This window comes from Pongo abelii, chromosome 1 (genome assembly GCF_028885655.2).
Source record: "Pongo abelii isolate AG06213 chromosome 1, NHGRI_mPonAbe1-v2.0_pri, whole genome shotgun sequence".
Taxonomy (NCBI): domain Eukaryota; kingdom Metazoa; phylum Chordata; class Mammalia; order Primates; family Hominidae; genus Pongo; species Pongo abelii.
In genome coordinates, this window is record NC_071985.2 from 164,653,768 (window position 1) to 164,670,215 (window position 16,448).

Sequence of the window (16,448 nt, forward strand, 5' to 3'; positions counted from 1 at the left end):
CCTAGGATTAAACTACAGAAAATCTAGCCTCAATGGCTCACACATCTTTGGGAAATCATGACTTTTATCCTAGTTATTATCCCCATTCATAAGCACAAATTTTACAGACTCAATGCCTCAGCTTCTCATCCCTTATGTTCATTCTATCTTTTTTTTTTTAAGAGAGACAGGATCTCACACTGTTGCCTAGGCTGCAGTGCAATGGTACAATTATAGCTCATTACAGCCTCCAACTCCTAGGCTTAAGTGACCCTCCTGCCTCAGCCTCTGTAGTCACTGGGACCACAGGTGCACACCACCAAGCCTGATTAATTGTTGTCTTATTTTTCATAGAGATGGGGTCTTGCTATATCGTCCACTCCTGGCCTCAAGTGATCCTGCTGCTTCAGCTTCTCAAAGTGATGGGATTACAAACATGAGCCATCACACCCAGCTTATCAACTGTTTTTGAGTGTTGAAGATGGGCAGGAACTATACTAATGTTGATTAAAATAGACAAGGGTCTTGCCTTGGTTCTTGCCATGGGTTAAAACATGTAATTTAGACCTTTGTAGGAGAACTATAGTGATTTTGACTTCCACTTATATACCCCTTTGAATACTGGGATATAGGGTTAAGACAATTAACCATAAAATATAGCATATTCTAAAAAGTGCTTCTTTTTCAAATCAAGTCCCATCAAGTATTTGCTCAGGGACCACCCCAGTTGTTTGTTCTTTAAACTGCTTAATATGTGTGGCTTCGGAGTGTTTGATTTTCTTTCAAACAATAATTCTCCAAAGCGTGTTCCACATGTTCCCTTCCTTTGAGAGTTCATGACATTCTCCTCTCTCTTTCTGACAACCTGGGCAGATTAACATAGCAATACACTTACGCTAGGTTAGTCTGCGATGGTCAACAGGACCTGACTAGTGTACACATTAAACATTTCTAAAATGAAAACTATTTCTAAAAGGAGTTTTTGAGAATAACTGAATTCATATCCCAGTTACATTTAATAAGGTTGATTTAACTTGAACAGAATTAGTGACAGAATTCATGCTTCTAAAACTGAACTACACAATTGGAAGTTCCCCTTGGCCTCCCATACAGGGAGGGGTAGCAGTGTGTTTCTGTGTTTCTCCTTACTTCTGTGTTTCTCTGCCAGTCATGATCTGCCCACCTGTGTTGCCCTGTTCCTTGGTGTAGGGGCATTTGAAGTGTCACTTCCTGTGTTCTCATATTTTGTCCAAGAGTCAGAAAAATTCTCTCCACCTACGGCCCAGTGTCCTGTTGTTCCCATGAACAGAACAATTTGCTCCCCTCTCCCATGGGATGCAGCCCTTCTGCATTTGTCTATTTGATCTTATCTCAGCTTTTATGTTGTGTTCTGTGTCTCTCTACCTTACATTATCATGTCCTCTCTCTGCATGTTCTCTTCTGCTTCAGTGCTCCACCATGTTGGAAAGACTATTTACCTTTGGGAAATTATTTTATTTTGCCACCAGGAAACCACTCCTTTCCCCTAGTGTTTCTTCTCTCACACACCATGGATCCCGAGAACAGGATACAATAAGTAGTTTTTCTTCATTCCAGAACATCCTGGGCCATAGCTACACAGCAGGGATCAAAGCAGGCACACATCAAAAGCAACCCTGCTGAGAAATGCGGCCCTGAGGCTTCAGCGCTTCAGGCTCATTATCCTCACTGCCTGAAAGTCATGTATATCTCATCTCATCTTTCCCTTGTCTGCTGTTCCTTCTCCACACCCAGCAGAGATCCACTCTTTACTAAACTTTCTTAACAACTCAAGATAAAAATTCTTTCCCCTTCTCTTCCCCTTCTTCCTCTCCTAATTAACTGATAAACAATTTCAGTGATACTCACATGTTCACTTAACATTTCTTAAACCCTTACTTTGTGCCAGGTACTATGCTAAGTGATGGGGCTAGAAAAATGAACAACACCTTCCCTGCTCTCAAATAGCTTTTTAACTAATGGAGCAAAACAGGCAACACCTAAACAGATCTATATAGTGTGATGAAGTTGGTGGTAGAGGCAGGCACAGATCTTTTGAGAGTAAATGGGAGAGGCCCCATTTCTTAGACAAGGTGATGCCCTAGCTGAATATTTTGCCAGACAAAGTGTGTAGAGATGTAGGGAAGGGGAATGGGGGTGTATGGCCTGGCAGACAGCTGGAAATCACAAGGGTGAGAATAGCAGAGGTGTTCTGAGGTGGGGAGGGTAATAGAAGAAGGTCAGGATTGCTGAACTATGTATTTGTAGTAGGGAATTACTAGAGATAGGGCTGGGAAGAAAGAACATCACAGAAATTCATTTGAGTCATATTCAAGAACTTCAACTTTATCCTGTACAGATAAGCTTTATGGCCAGGTGCGATGGCTCACGCCTGTATTCCCAGCACTTCAGGAGGCCAAGGCAGGTGGCTCACCTGAGGTCAGGTATTCAAGACTAGCCTGGCCAACATGACAAAACCTCGTCTTTACTAAAAATACAAAAAATTAGCCCAGTGCAGTGGCGTGTGCCTATAGTCTCAGCTACTGGGGAGGCTGAGGCAGGAGAAACACTTGAATCTGGGAGGGTGAGGTTGCAGTGAGCCGAGGACATGCCACTGTACTCCAGCCTGGGTGACAGAGAGAGACTCCATCTCAAAAAAAAGAAAAAGAAAAATGAGCTTTACTAAAATATAACCTCCTTTGGTAGGTAGAATAATGGGGCCCCAAATCAGTCCACACCCTAATGTCCAAAACCTGAGATTATGTTACCTTATGTGATAAAATAAAACTTTGCATAAGTGATTAAAGTGAGAATTCTGACATGAGGAAATTATCCAGGATTATCTGGACGTACTCAATATAATCACAAGAGTCCTTATAAGAGGAAAGCAGGAGGATCAGTCAAAGAGAGAAGGTGTGGAGATGGAAGTAGAAATCAGAGAGGAGAGAAGATGCTGTGCTACTAATTTAACAGAGGGAGGAGGGTGCCACAAGCCAAGGACTATAAGCAGCCTCTAGAAACTGGAACCAGCAAGGGAACATCTTATCCCCCAGGGGCTTCAGAAAGAGTTTGTTGTGACAGATGCTAGGAATTTGCCAGATGGACAAGGGAAGGAAGGGAGGTCCAAGCAAAGGGCTAGATGGGTTGAAGAAAGGGAAGCCTGAAACTATTTTAGACTTCTGAACTCCAGAACTATAAGATAATAAATTTGTGTTGTTTTGAGCCACTTAAATGTGTGGTAATTTGTTACAGCAGCAATTGGAAACTAATACATTCTTTGAGAGCAGGAGTTTTTGTTTTGCTTGCTGCTGTATCTCTAGTGCCTAAACAGTGTCCGGCACATAGAAGACACTCAATAAACATTTGTGAAGTGAGTAAGGGAGGGAGGACTCACAATGAGGAACCCACAGAGAAAACCTGAGGCCTAACTACTGAGTCCTCAGTGCATAGCATGTGACTGTTTTGCCCCACCATCTGGACCTAATGTGCTTTTCCATTAGCATTCAAGGTCATATGCCAGGGAATAAGTGAACATGCAGGACAGATAGGACCCATCTTTCGGCAGAATCAATTTCTCATAACATTTTGGAGAAGAAAAAGGATGTACTCATATAAACATAGTATTTTATGTGGCAGGCTATATGAATTTTTAAGAAATTTCGAAGAAATGTGGTCCCTCCAGCCAGTAGCCTCTGGCTATGGTCTTAAACATGGAGCACATTTTGGTGAAGAGAGTTGAGAAGCGCATGAATACTGTTAATGATGGGAAAATCCCCACTCAGGCAGAGCTACTCCCTTAAGCTCTCCACGTGTCATTCTCTTCTGTCTTATGAGAGTTTCTGAGCATTTTTCTTTACTATGTTTCCAAAATTGATATTCATTTGCTATGGTTTGCCTTTTTTATTACTCTGCTACCGCCTTGTAAATCAAGGTTTACAATGATCTATATGATCTTTTACAAATCATTTAACCTCTTTGGGTCTTAGTTTCTTCACCTGTAAACTGAGTATTTTCCACCAAGAGATCTTTAAGGTCTACCTCAAATTTTAAATTATATGATAATATGTTCTATAGGATTAGTTAACTGCTAATAATAGGTGGCTCAGAGCAAAGCAAATATTTATTTCTTAATGCCTGTCCCTTATTTTTAATTATAGTTTATATCAGGTAACTATTTTTGCATTAAACAGCCACCCCAAAATTTAGAGACTTAAAAATAATGAACACTTATTTAGCTCACAATTCTGTAGGTGATCAATTTCACCTGGAATCTGAAGGGCAAGTTTTCTGGTCTTGGCTGCTGTAGAATGGCCTCAGCTGAAATGTCTCATTTCTGCTTCATGTGGTCTCTTATTCTCTAGCAGGTTACCCTGGGCTTTTTCTCAAGACAGAGGCAAAATCTCAAAAGACAGAGTGGAATTGTTCAAGGCCTGCAGAAGATTAGGCCTGGAACTGGTGCACTGTCCCTTCCACTGCATTTTACTGGCCTAAGGAAGTCACATGGCCAGCCCAGATTTAAGAGTTGGAGAAACAGACTCATCTCTTGATAAGAGGAGTTGCCCAGACACATTGCAGAGAGCATGGAAACACGGAAAATATAAATTTGGGCCACCATTGCTGTCAATCTTCCCCATTGTCCAATGATTTTTTTCTTTCTTCCCTCTATTATCTTAGCTACTCTCATTCTTAACTGGCAATAATAATAATAATAGACAACAATTTACTGAGAACTTGTTGCCAGACACTATTTTTAGCACTTTACATTAATAATTTATTTTTTACAAGAATTCTTTGAGGTAGGTACAATTATTCTTGCTATATTACAATGAAGAAACTGAGGCACAGGAAGGTGAAACAATTTACCTTTGCACCAGGAAACAAAAGGCTCAGAGGATAAACTATGTGATGGTGATGATAATTTAATAGCAATCTCTGGATCATCTGAGAACATGAACACCTTTACAGAGCTCCTGTCACACCAAAAGGCATTTCTTTTCCACAAGATTCAGAGGCTAAACCGCTTGAGGAAGTGAAGTTGTCGTATCATTGTTAAAGAGATATTTGTACATTTACCATCTCAGCCAGAAAACAAAAACAAAATAACAACAACAACAAAAAAAAACCCTTTTCAATCATTTGTAATGGGAAGAATTCCTCTGCATAAGATTTCCTCACCATCTTTATGGAATCCGTTTTATTTTAATTTCAGCATGATGTATCAAGTGACAATGGTGCTGGGTACTGGGCATACTAAGATCCACAGGGGCTTTGCATTTGACATATTAAACTCAACTGATTAGACAATTCTAGAGGAAGCACCAAATAGGAAAGTCTAGAGCAGTGAGCCTGTCCTCAGAGCCACTAACATCACTCAACAACCTCAACTTTGTAGTCCTCTCTGTCCAGTAAGTCCAAGATCCTCTGCCTTTATGTCTGATCTGCTTCTGTTTAGAGCTTGCCTTTTAAACTTTTCCTTCTTTGAAACAGCCATCAATACACTCTACTGTGTCTGCCTTGTTTCAGTTAGCTCACATATCCTACTCTAGTGTTTTTCAACTTTGTTTAATATATTAAAACACACCTAACGAGTCACAATCTTCAGGAGAGAACCTGTATCTCTAACAAGTGCCCCTGGTGAGTCCTATAATAATGTAGATTTGGTAAATCCTGCCATACCTACTAACTAGATTGACTTTAAATACAGTCTAATTTTGATGGGCTTAACTGAGTCCTAAAAGCTGGGTTCATGAAAATTGGTTTCCCTGGTGAGAAGTAAACGTTGCCTGGGAACTCAGCCTGGGCATTCTGTTTCAACGTGTTGGGTATAGCCCAACCAGGAGGCAAAACCTAGGGTTCCCATTCCTAATAATTAGATGTGATGTGGAAAATTGCTATCTGATATCCATATAGGCTACACATGGGCTGTTGGAAATAAACATTCTCTGGTGGCAGAAAAGAATAAGACTGATAAATATAAAAACAAATATGCTCTAATATGCCTAAAATCTAGTTGCTATATGCTATAACAATGCCATTTCAATTTTGACTGAATTGAAAATAAAAGTAATGAGACTCCTCAGGTTTTTACTATAGGTTAGATTACTAATCTTTTTGAAATTTAATATCCGAATAGGTAAAATGGGAGGTTTGGAAGAGATTATCTCTAAACTCCTTTAAAGACAAGAATCTTGGATTCCAAGAGTCAGTTTAGTCAAACAAAATATAACAAGTCATGGATATGACTGAAAAGTTTATTGAATTGATTGCAGTTTTACTATACTGATTAATTAATATGATAAAGACCAATAAATCCATCTGTTTCTACAAGCCCAGCTAATATTTTTCATTTAATCCAAGTTTGGATATGGAAGAGGAAGGAAGAAGGAATTCCTTGTCATTCCTTTACTTCTTGTTCCAGACCTGAAACGGTCCCGTGCTCCAACAATTGTTGAAATAGTGCTCACCTATTTCAAAGTGCAGGAATTCCTTTAATGTCCTTCAGAAAATGGGCTGGGCATGTTGGCTCATGACTGTAATACCAGGACTTTGGGACGCTGAAGTGGGGGGATCATTTGAAGCCAGGAGTTCCAGATCCGCCTAGGCAACATAGAGAGATCCCCATCTCTACAAAAATAAAAATAAACAAATAAGCTAGGCATGATGGCATGTGCCTTTAATCCTAGTTACTGGGGAGGGTGAGTCAGAGGGATTGCTTCATTCTAATAGTTTGAAGCTGCCATGAGTTATGATCACCACTGTATTCCAGCATGGGCAAAAGGGCAAAATTCTGTCAGAAGAAAGGAAGAGAGGAAGAGAGGAAGAGAGGAAGAGAGGAAGAGAGGAAGAGAGGAAGAGAGGAAGAGAGGAAGAGAGGAAGGGAGGAAGGGAAGAAGGGAGGAAGGAAAAGAAAGAAAGGGAGGGAGGGAGGGAAGGAAGGAAGGAGCCATCCTGCTTCTTCTACCCCATTTCAAATTTTAAGTTTACTGATTATTTCAAATCTGTTATCATCTGCTAATTATGAATTTTGCAGCCATAATAATCTAAGGTAGATCTTTTGAATGTAATAGTTGAAATGTAATTTAAGTGTAATTGGAAGCTTTCTAAATCCAGTTGTTAAAAGAATTCCTAGTTAAACAAAATATCTCTAATTAATGAATGCAAAAAATAATAATTTTGGTGTTCAAAAACTTGTCCTCACAAAAAGAAATGAAATAGGAACTTAATAGTAGATTATTCAGACAAAAAATAAAGTGTTCATTTAGAAGTATGAACATCAGTGATCAAAGTGTTTTTTAAGGCCAAGATTCTTTGGGTAATTACCTTAACTGCACACAGCCTGTGCAGATATGATTAACTTAGCTAAAGAAAGATTATGAGGGATTTACAGTGGAAAAAAAATTGCTAGCAGATCTGATTGAGTGTGAATTTCTGCATTTACAGATTGATGTCAGAGAATGACATTGTAGCAGTTTCATGAAATATTTCACAGCTTTAATGCACATTTTTGTGCTGTTAGCAGCAGCTGCAAACTAATCATCACAGCCTGCATGGTAAACTATTGGAATCTACTAATCTGCCCACCACCCAGCTTTTTTAAATCTTCATGTGCGAGATAAGCAGATTCTGGAAATTACTAATTTAACAAGTCTGATTTAGGCATCCTTAATGGATTGTTGTCTGCTATTTTACCTTTTCATAATTACATTTGATGTCTTATCAAATGTTTGACCAAATATTTAATTATAAAATAAGATTAAAGCCTAATAACTTACTCATAACCTTACCACATTTTTCTCTTATACGTGGCTTTTTTCCTTCTCTTCCTCTGTGTGTTCTTGTCCTATTTTATCGTTTGCATACAAGGACCTTCAAAATACAACTAATTCTGGCAGAGGTTTTCAAATTGAATTCTCTTTTATAGACTTGATTGGAATTTAAGGTATTGAACATGACTTGAATAGCTTGGCCTGAGCTAAAACATTTTATTCCACAGATATTTTTTAAAAATAACCTGCTTGCCCATTCTCTATAATAGCCCAAGTCCATCCATTTGGTTATAAAATACCCACTTTGCTGAACAGGCAGTTTTAGAGGACACCTCTTGGGAAATGGGAATTCTCTTTATAAACCATAATAATAACATCCTCATCAGATATAGATATTTCTATGGAGAATGGCTTACCTTTTCTTTTCCAGCTTGCCTTTCAGACTCATTTTACTGATGGTGAATTAGCCTTGAGAAGGATACATGAGGTACTGTTCATTCATCTATTTATTCATTCATTTCTAAACATTATTCGAGATCCTAGGGACAGATACAAGGATCCTGCTGCCATGGACATGGTATACAATTAGTTGCTGTCCTTTTTTGCCTCAGCATTTTTTGCCACATAGCTGTATTGACCATATAGTGAAGTAAGTACTGAATAATACACAAGTAGACACATAATTAGCTTCTGTCTTCTTTGAATTTAGTGGATTCAAATAAGTGAATAACTGTTCACTTGTTTAAATGTGAAGGCAAAAGAACTGGAGAAAGAAAGTCATCACTAGAATATTATTATTAGAACTTTAGAAAACATATACGGAGACTTAACATATTATAACACACCACCCTCAGTGGGGGTTGAGAATGAATGCACTGGCCATTCAATTGAGAGATGTCAGGGCAATTAGCTAAAAGTAACCAAAAGACTCATTTATCCAAAATAACTTCCTTGACCATCAATTTTGATACAAAAAATTCATACTGTCCGTTTACCTATTCATTCACTGATACCTACTATATGCTCTGTAATGTGCTAGACAATGGGAATAAAAGACTAAATAAGATACCCTGGTCCTGACTCTAGAGAAGTTTACAAACTGGTTGGAGAAAGAGATGAATACATTGCCAGTTACAAATTAATGTAACAAGTGCTATAACGGGGACAGCATATGTCTATAATGTAACACAAGTCATATGTTGTGTATTTTTTGGTTATATTGTCTGTTGCTTCACTAGGATGAAGTTTGATTTAAAAAAAGGACTTTGTCTTCTAATTCACTGCCACATACATAGTATGTGACAGGAAACATTTATAGTTTATAAGTCTAACAGTAGTCTTTCTTAGGTTTCTTACCTCCTATATTATTTGACTTCCACTACCACCGTATCATACCTAATGGTTTTAGTCATGAAACTTTATCATCTCATTTTCTCATATCTAAAGATTCACATTCTTCCCACCCCAACACACTGTTCTATATGAAGGTCAGACAGTTCTCTGAAATTATTTCAAAACAAGTCTTTATCAATTTATGAACTTCAGCTTCCAACTAAGATTGAGCACTAGGGACCATAGTTGGTCTCTGCCTAAAATAATTTAAAAATAAAACAACAGTGTTTAAGATACAAGACATCAGCGAATAAAGAACAATAATCACTAAACAAGGTGAAAGCCATCCAATTGCAACATCTTAGTGTTATAAAAAGTTTCCAGGCTGTGATATGCAAGAAGTGAGCATAGATAAAGCCAGGCAACACACTTTCGAAGTTGGGGAGATGAAGCTGAGAATCTAGAAAGAATGAGATGACTAGGATTTACTTATTAAGTAATGAGTTCTACAATACAGTGACAAATTAACAGGGGCACTACTCTCAAGAAACTCTCTAGGTAGGGAATCAAACATAAAAACAGATAATAAATACACACTGGTAAAAAGAAAAATAAATATAAGTGTGGACATTCAGTCCATTTATTAATAACTCTCTCCTATTAGGAAGCCTATTCTTTATTGTCTGAGAAGGCCCCCCCCAAGCAATCTAGTAATTCCAAAAAATTCCATAAACTGGCTCAGCACAGCCAGAATTCCTAATGCTATTAGAATAGCTCTTTGTCTGATACCTACAGTAAGAGGTTAAGTGGTTTTAATCTACACTTGAGGTTCTTTGATCAAATAAACCAGTTTTCTGGTCCAAAGAATCACGGAGAAGGGTCTCCTTTCCTAGAAGATTTCAGCCGCCCATTCTTCTCAGCATTTGCACTGACTGTCATGACCTGAGAACTTCCAAGTGTACCATAGGCCTTCGATAGCTGAGCCACCATTAATCCAATACGGCTGACCCAGAATCCTCTTTTGTGCTTTTTTTTGGTGGGTATGAATCAAGAGCTGATTAACTAAAATCAGAGTACAATCAAGATTTTAAGTAAAATATTTCAAATTCTTTTAAAAAAAATCATTAAGCACTCATTTATAAACAAAACTTTTACTCTTGCCTGCTCAGTTCATTCAGGCAGCTCTTCTAGTGGGCCTCTACTAACTTAGTCAACCATCAACAAGTTTTAAGCTCTTGTACTGATGCCCTGAGCATAATGAGGCAGAAGTGTTGCAGGAAGCCTGCTGCCAGGCTCTACCTTTTCAAGATATCAAATGTCAAAACATATCACACCCAAGCCAGAGACCACAAGTAATTTTGATGTTTATTACTCACACAGGCAGTGGAAGGCAAGAAGGATTCTCTAAATGAGGGATGAAACCCACCAGCAAGAGGGCACTCTGACGTCCACTAGAGGAGGGGAAATAGAAAGATATGTGGCCAGGGCTATCCCTAGCTCCCTCTTCCCCATGACATTTTTGAATGATGCCAAGGCAGACTAAGTTCTGGCAGTGGTGGGGAGACAAGAGGAGCAGGGAAGGTTGCCTTGCATGTGATTTATGGGTGTAAAGCAGAAGTGAGTGCAAAGCTTTGCCAGTCTGTCCATTTTCCCCTGAGGGAACAGGTGGTTGTCTCCAGTTTCCACCCTGACAGATATTGAACACTTTAGCCAAATATCAATGTGCTAGGCGTGACAATTCTATTTCTCTACAATAAGCAAGAAGAGCAAGATGGACATGCTAACAAGTGAAATAATATAATGTGATCTAGACATATATGAGTTTCAGAAAAAGAACAAAGGATACCGTCCTGTCTGAGGCATTCCAGGAAGGTTGTACTCTATCAGGGTTATGACAGACACTGGGAATTTGACAGAGGGACAAGAGAAGGAAGGGAGGCCCAAGCAAAGGGCTCGACAAAGTGAAGGGAGGCCTGAAACAATATGCAATCCATGAGAGACAGTGGCCAGCTTGGTCCTGCCAGAGCACAAAGGAAAGGGGAAAACGGCAGATGACGGCACTAACAAGCCAGTAGGGGACAAGATGGGCAGGATCTTATAGCTGTGCTAAAGTGATTGGACTTTATTGAGTAAGTTCTGTAGACCTCTTAAAAACCTCAAGGAAGGAAGATGGTCAGATTTTCCTTTAAAAGAACGCCTCTGTCAGTATGGTTGGGAATGAGTTGAAGAGAGATTTCAACCCTTCCCAGCTAACTTTCCAGCAAGACAGCTGGGAAGCCTCCAGGACCATCTGTCTATAAGGAGTACTAAAGTATCATTGAGCATGTAATGAAACTGAGAAAATTATATTTGCTAAAACTTCTATATGTGGATGGAAGAAATACTTATAAAATGTAGGCTCAGGCTACTTTGGGTCAAATCCTACCTCTACTGAGAAAATTCCTTCAGGGTAGGGAGCATGAGGGCTGCTATCAGGGAAGGAGCAAGGGGGACACGTAAGTGTCTTGGAGAAGATGAATGTCTTACAGGCTTCTCACATCTCACGTTTAACTGAGAATTCGTAATATACCCATTTCCACTCAGCCATTTCTCCCCTAGTCCTGGAGAATAGTTTGACACTCATTCAATTGCTCATTCTAAAACCTAGAAATTGAATTTGGGTCTCCCATGTGCTAAGCTGAAAAAATGCTTTCAATTCTACATCCTTCCCTGTTTTCACGACTTCTGCAGTGTGACGCTGTAGTCCTCCTCACTAAAGACTACCAAGGTAAAAGCTATTTTCACCCCCCTTGAAGTCTAAGCTGGCCACATGACTTGTTTTGGTTAGTAGAAAGCGGTGGAAGTGACAGTAGATCAGTTCTGAGCCTAGGCCTTAAGCGGCTTCTCCTGTTTTCACTTGCTCTTTCATCTGTCATTGCCAGGAGAATAAGCCCTGGCTGGCCTGCTGGAGAGGAGAGGTATAGCAGAGCCAAATAACCTCACTTATCTCAGCCAGTATCTAGACAGCAAGGTAAACTCCAGTTATGAAAGCAAATCAAGACATATTGCAGATACACCTAGCCAACAACCCCAGAAACTTACTCTTGTGTGACACTGAGGTTTGCTGTCTGGCTTTTATGCTACAATGTTAGCAATAGATACATGATGATCTTTAACTCATTTTCTTATATCCCATATATATCAACCTATCACGTGCCCTATAATTTCTACCTACAAAACATATCTCAAATCTTTCCATCTTTTTTCCATATGCATTGCTCTACTGTAATCTAAGCACCATCATCACCTCACCTGAAATGAACTGCCAGTTTCCCTACTTCCTTTCTAGATACTTATAATCCATTCTTCAAATATCAGTGGGAGTGATTTTTTTCCAAAACATAAATCAGATATCTCAGTCATTCCCCTGTTTAAAGCCCTGAATATCTTCCCATAGCTCTCAGAACTCAATCCAAACTCCTCACCATGACCTGCAGGCCCCAGCTGATCTGCCTAATATCAGGATGAAAAAGCAGCTTTTATAATACCCTCTAAACCAGTTTCTTCAAAGAAATGTGGAATCAGTTTCTATTTAGAAATCTCTGTAGAAAGGTGTTTTGCTATTTTAATTCATGGAATATTATTTTGGTAAATATACCAAAGTATATCAAAATAACAGTTTCTTAGGCAGACACAGAAATTGGACATAAAAATCTGATGTTACCAAAAGACAAAAAATTAAGGTGGGGAAGGAATAAAAGGAGAGGATGAGAAGAAAAGTAACAATATGTTGGGGATCCGGTGTATCACACTGAAACCACAGAAAGATAAAGTTAGACCTAGAAAAGAGGTCTACATTTGAGGCTATAGGAGCAAAGAGGTCAAAATCATGCTTTGAAAGGATGTGCACATCTGATCTTTAACTTCACACCAATGGCAGAATAGGAAAAAAATGGATTACTTCTGAGGTAGGAAGTATTAGCTAGAAGATTAGACACTCTCAAGCTTCCTGAGAATTGACATTAATTACTTAATATTCGTATGGAATACTTCCGGTTAAAGAATGCTTTTGCATATTTTTCCTGTCTTATACCTGAGGAACTCAGTGTTCAATGAAATTTAATACACAGAAATTAGTTTTCATCCTGAATTTCTCCAAGCATACTAATTTGATGATTCATATGGCCTATGAGTTTGTGAGCGTTCCTAGAATTAATTGCCATGATTTGTACTTTTAAAAGAAATATCCTTCAAGAAGCTGACTTCTAGGATCTATACGTTGAAGCATAAAGGATACCACAGATGCAAAACAGTGCAAAAAGTGCTAAAACCAGTTGCTGTTCTTAAACAATGTGGTTATAGCCCCAGAACACCAAAGGCAGCACAGGGATATCTAAGAAAGGCACTTGGTGCAGACGTGGGCACAAGTAAGACCGGATTCTCATCTCCCAGGAAGTGATCTTAAATGCAGTTTGTTAATGCTCTCTCTCTCAACTAATATACGCTTTCTTTCCGACAGAGACTTCTCTTTCAGCCTCTTGTAATGGGAGGGGAGAGGTGAAAATTTTAAAATGCTGCTGGGTCTTGATATTAGTGGAATTTCTCTCCAATGAACTGACAGTGTACAGGTATGACAGCATGGCCTGTAGCTCTTCTCAAAGAGAAGAGACTCTGCTAAGAAAATAAAATCCAACAAAAATGCTGCAGGAGAAAGTCTTTCTAACATGCTTATTCCTCTGCCTTCTCTCACTCTGCATCTTTCCCTAGGAATGCCACCTCCATCTTTATTCTATGTCAATATTGAGCTTATCCTTCAGATGCTAACTCATTCAGCCTCCCTATTAGGCTCTCAAATGATTACAGGCCCCAGGGATCTTCTCCTTTAATCAATAAGTTCAAATCACAATCAGAATTCATTTTCTCTGTATCCCTGAAACATCACACACACATACACACACACACACACACACACACACAGTGTGCATTATCTGAATGAATTGTACCGGAAACCAGAAACCTACTGGTAATCCTTTTTTATGCCTTTTATTTCCCCAACACATTTACCAGTCCCAGAGTTAGATTAGGCCTCCTCTGAAGTATCTCTTGAGTTTGACTATTCGTATCCATCCCTCAGTGTACCTGCTTACAACAGCTATCTCCACTTGTTTGATCTGTGCCTCCCTTTAATTTGTCTTGCCCAAATCTCCTATTCCAGTATATTATCCACAATGCAATCTAAGTCGTCTTACTAAAATGCAAATCAGATCATGTTACTCCTCTGAATAAAATATTTCAGTGATTCCCCTCTTCTCATGACAAGGGTCTGGATTTCTGTACATGGTTTATGATGTTCTTTTTTTTTTTTTTTGAAATGGAGTCTCGCTCTGTCACCCATGCTAAAGTGCAGTGGTATGATCTTGGCTCACTGCAATCTCCACCTCCTGGGTTCACACCATTCTCCTGCCTCAGCCTCCCGAGTAGCTGGGGCTACGGGTGCCCACCACCACGCTTGGCTAATTTTTTGTATTTTTAGTAGAGATGGGGTTTCACCGTGTTAGCCAGGATGGTTTCGATCTCCTGATCTCATCATCCGCCCACCTCTGCCTCCCAAAGTGCTGGGATTACAGGCGTAAGACACTGTGCCCGGCCTAGTTTATGATGTTCTACACAATCTGGCCTATGATTATCTCTAGTCCAGTTTCATCTCTAGCTATTTTCCCACCTTATGTTAGCCTCTAGACTTTTATAAATTATACAAGCTGTGCCTGAACACTCTTCTACCTGCCCTTTGACTGGCTAACTTTTATATATTTATCCTGTCTCAGCTTAGATACTTCCTTTTTCTCCTGGAGCTTCCTAATGCCAGTATCAATGTTCTTCCTGGGTGGTACCACAGCATACTACGGTGACAGGAGGAGGTGGCCTAGATCCTTCCTTTTCTGGGTAAAGGGTGGCAGCAGTGTGGATTCTTTCCTTGGTGTGTTCTGATATCCATGTGTCACTATGCACTTGTTCTTTGTGTCTTCACATCTCCTCCTGTTGCATTTTAAAGCACTTTCATAGTAGGTGGTTTTGCCTAATAAGGCATTCTCATAGCAAAAAAAAAAAAAAGTATGGTATTGTGCAAATAAGTGCTCACTCCAAATTAGCAGTATATTTATTGAAGTTTAATATTGTGTTTGTGATACAGAAGTATTTGCTTTAATTCTAAATAAAAATTTATGTTCTTTTATTACTGGTTTAAGAAGATTTGGATTATCCTTGTACTTTGAGGAGAAGTTTCTTATTTGAAGTATTTTGGAAACAGTCAGGTCTTTTAACGTGGAAAGATAGCTATTAATTTCCCCTTCTGTTACTCTCCAAGATCCAATAAAAGTGATTATACCCCCCAAAATACGATGGTAGTATCTTATACTACCATCATTTTATAGGCATAAGGCTCTTAGCTGCAAATAATGGAACTAACTCTAATAAAGCAGAATGCAAATATTTTAAATATTAGGGAGCTAACAGAACCTCTGGGATGGCTAAAGGATGGAGCTTGGAGGCTACCCAGCCAGTAACAATGTTCCGGGCTCCACTGTCGAATGGAGACACTATGACTACCTTGGATGGGCAGAGATATTATGGATGCTGAGCGCCAGGTGCTACCACTAGGACTTCTACCACTGTCCCTAATGAGTGGAGCCCATCACATGCCTATGCCCTCACTGTAAGGAAATGAAGCTACTGTTGTATATCTTGGGAAGCACTTGGATTAATTGTTATACAGTTTTGTTGAAGAAGACCCCAGGGTAAGTAGCCGTAACTACGCACTAAATTTAAAATCGTTAATGAGTTTCTCAAAAAAGTGTCAAGGTTGTTAGCTGGTATAGTATATATCTTGCCTGTTTTCCAAGGACTTCTTTGGGCAGTACCTTGTCTTTGCTGGCAAAAAACTGAGACTTAATGAAAGAGTATGGAGATATGAATGAATTAATGCTGTATACTCTCAGAGTGCCAAACATATACCAATGGACAAGAAAGTGAGGCAGAGAGCACACAGGCATTAGTGACAACCAAAGATATGCAGAATTCCATTCTCAGCAAATCAAAAGTCCTCAACCTGGTTGGAAGAATATTGACACTGAATGGTATCAATAAGGTTGCTAGAGAGGGTTAGAGGTGCACAGTGTGCTTCCATAACATTCTATACTTCTCCAATCTTAGCACTAATCAAACATTGTTGAATAGTTTGTTTACTATAACTCTTACAGAGTTATAAGATCTGTGAAGACAGGGACAGGGACAATACCTATCTCTGTCTGGTTCATAGGTGGTATGTAATAGATATTTTTAAAAATAAGTGAGTTAATGAATGAGGGTAAGAATGAA

General features: G+C 39.1%; 1 long non-coding RNA gene across 1 annotated transcript in view; it reads right to left on the minus strand.

Annotated features, from left to right (window-relative positions):
* Positions 1 to 6,330: 6,330 nt before the first annotated feature.
* LOC134759453 (uncharacterized) overlaps positions 6,331 to 16,448 on the minus strand; it is a 70,676-nt gene continuing 60,558 nt past the window's right edge. Inside the window, exon 3 of the long non-coding RNA XR_010135680.1 lies at positions 6,331 to 6,621. This is a non-coding gene — a long non-coding RNA (uncharacterized LOC134759453). The remainder of the gene's footprint in view (positions 6,622 to 16,448) is intronic.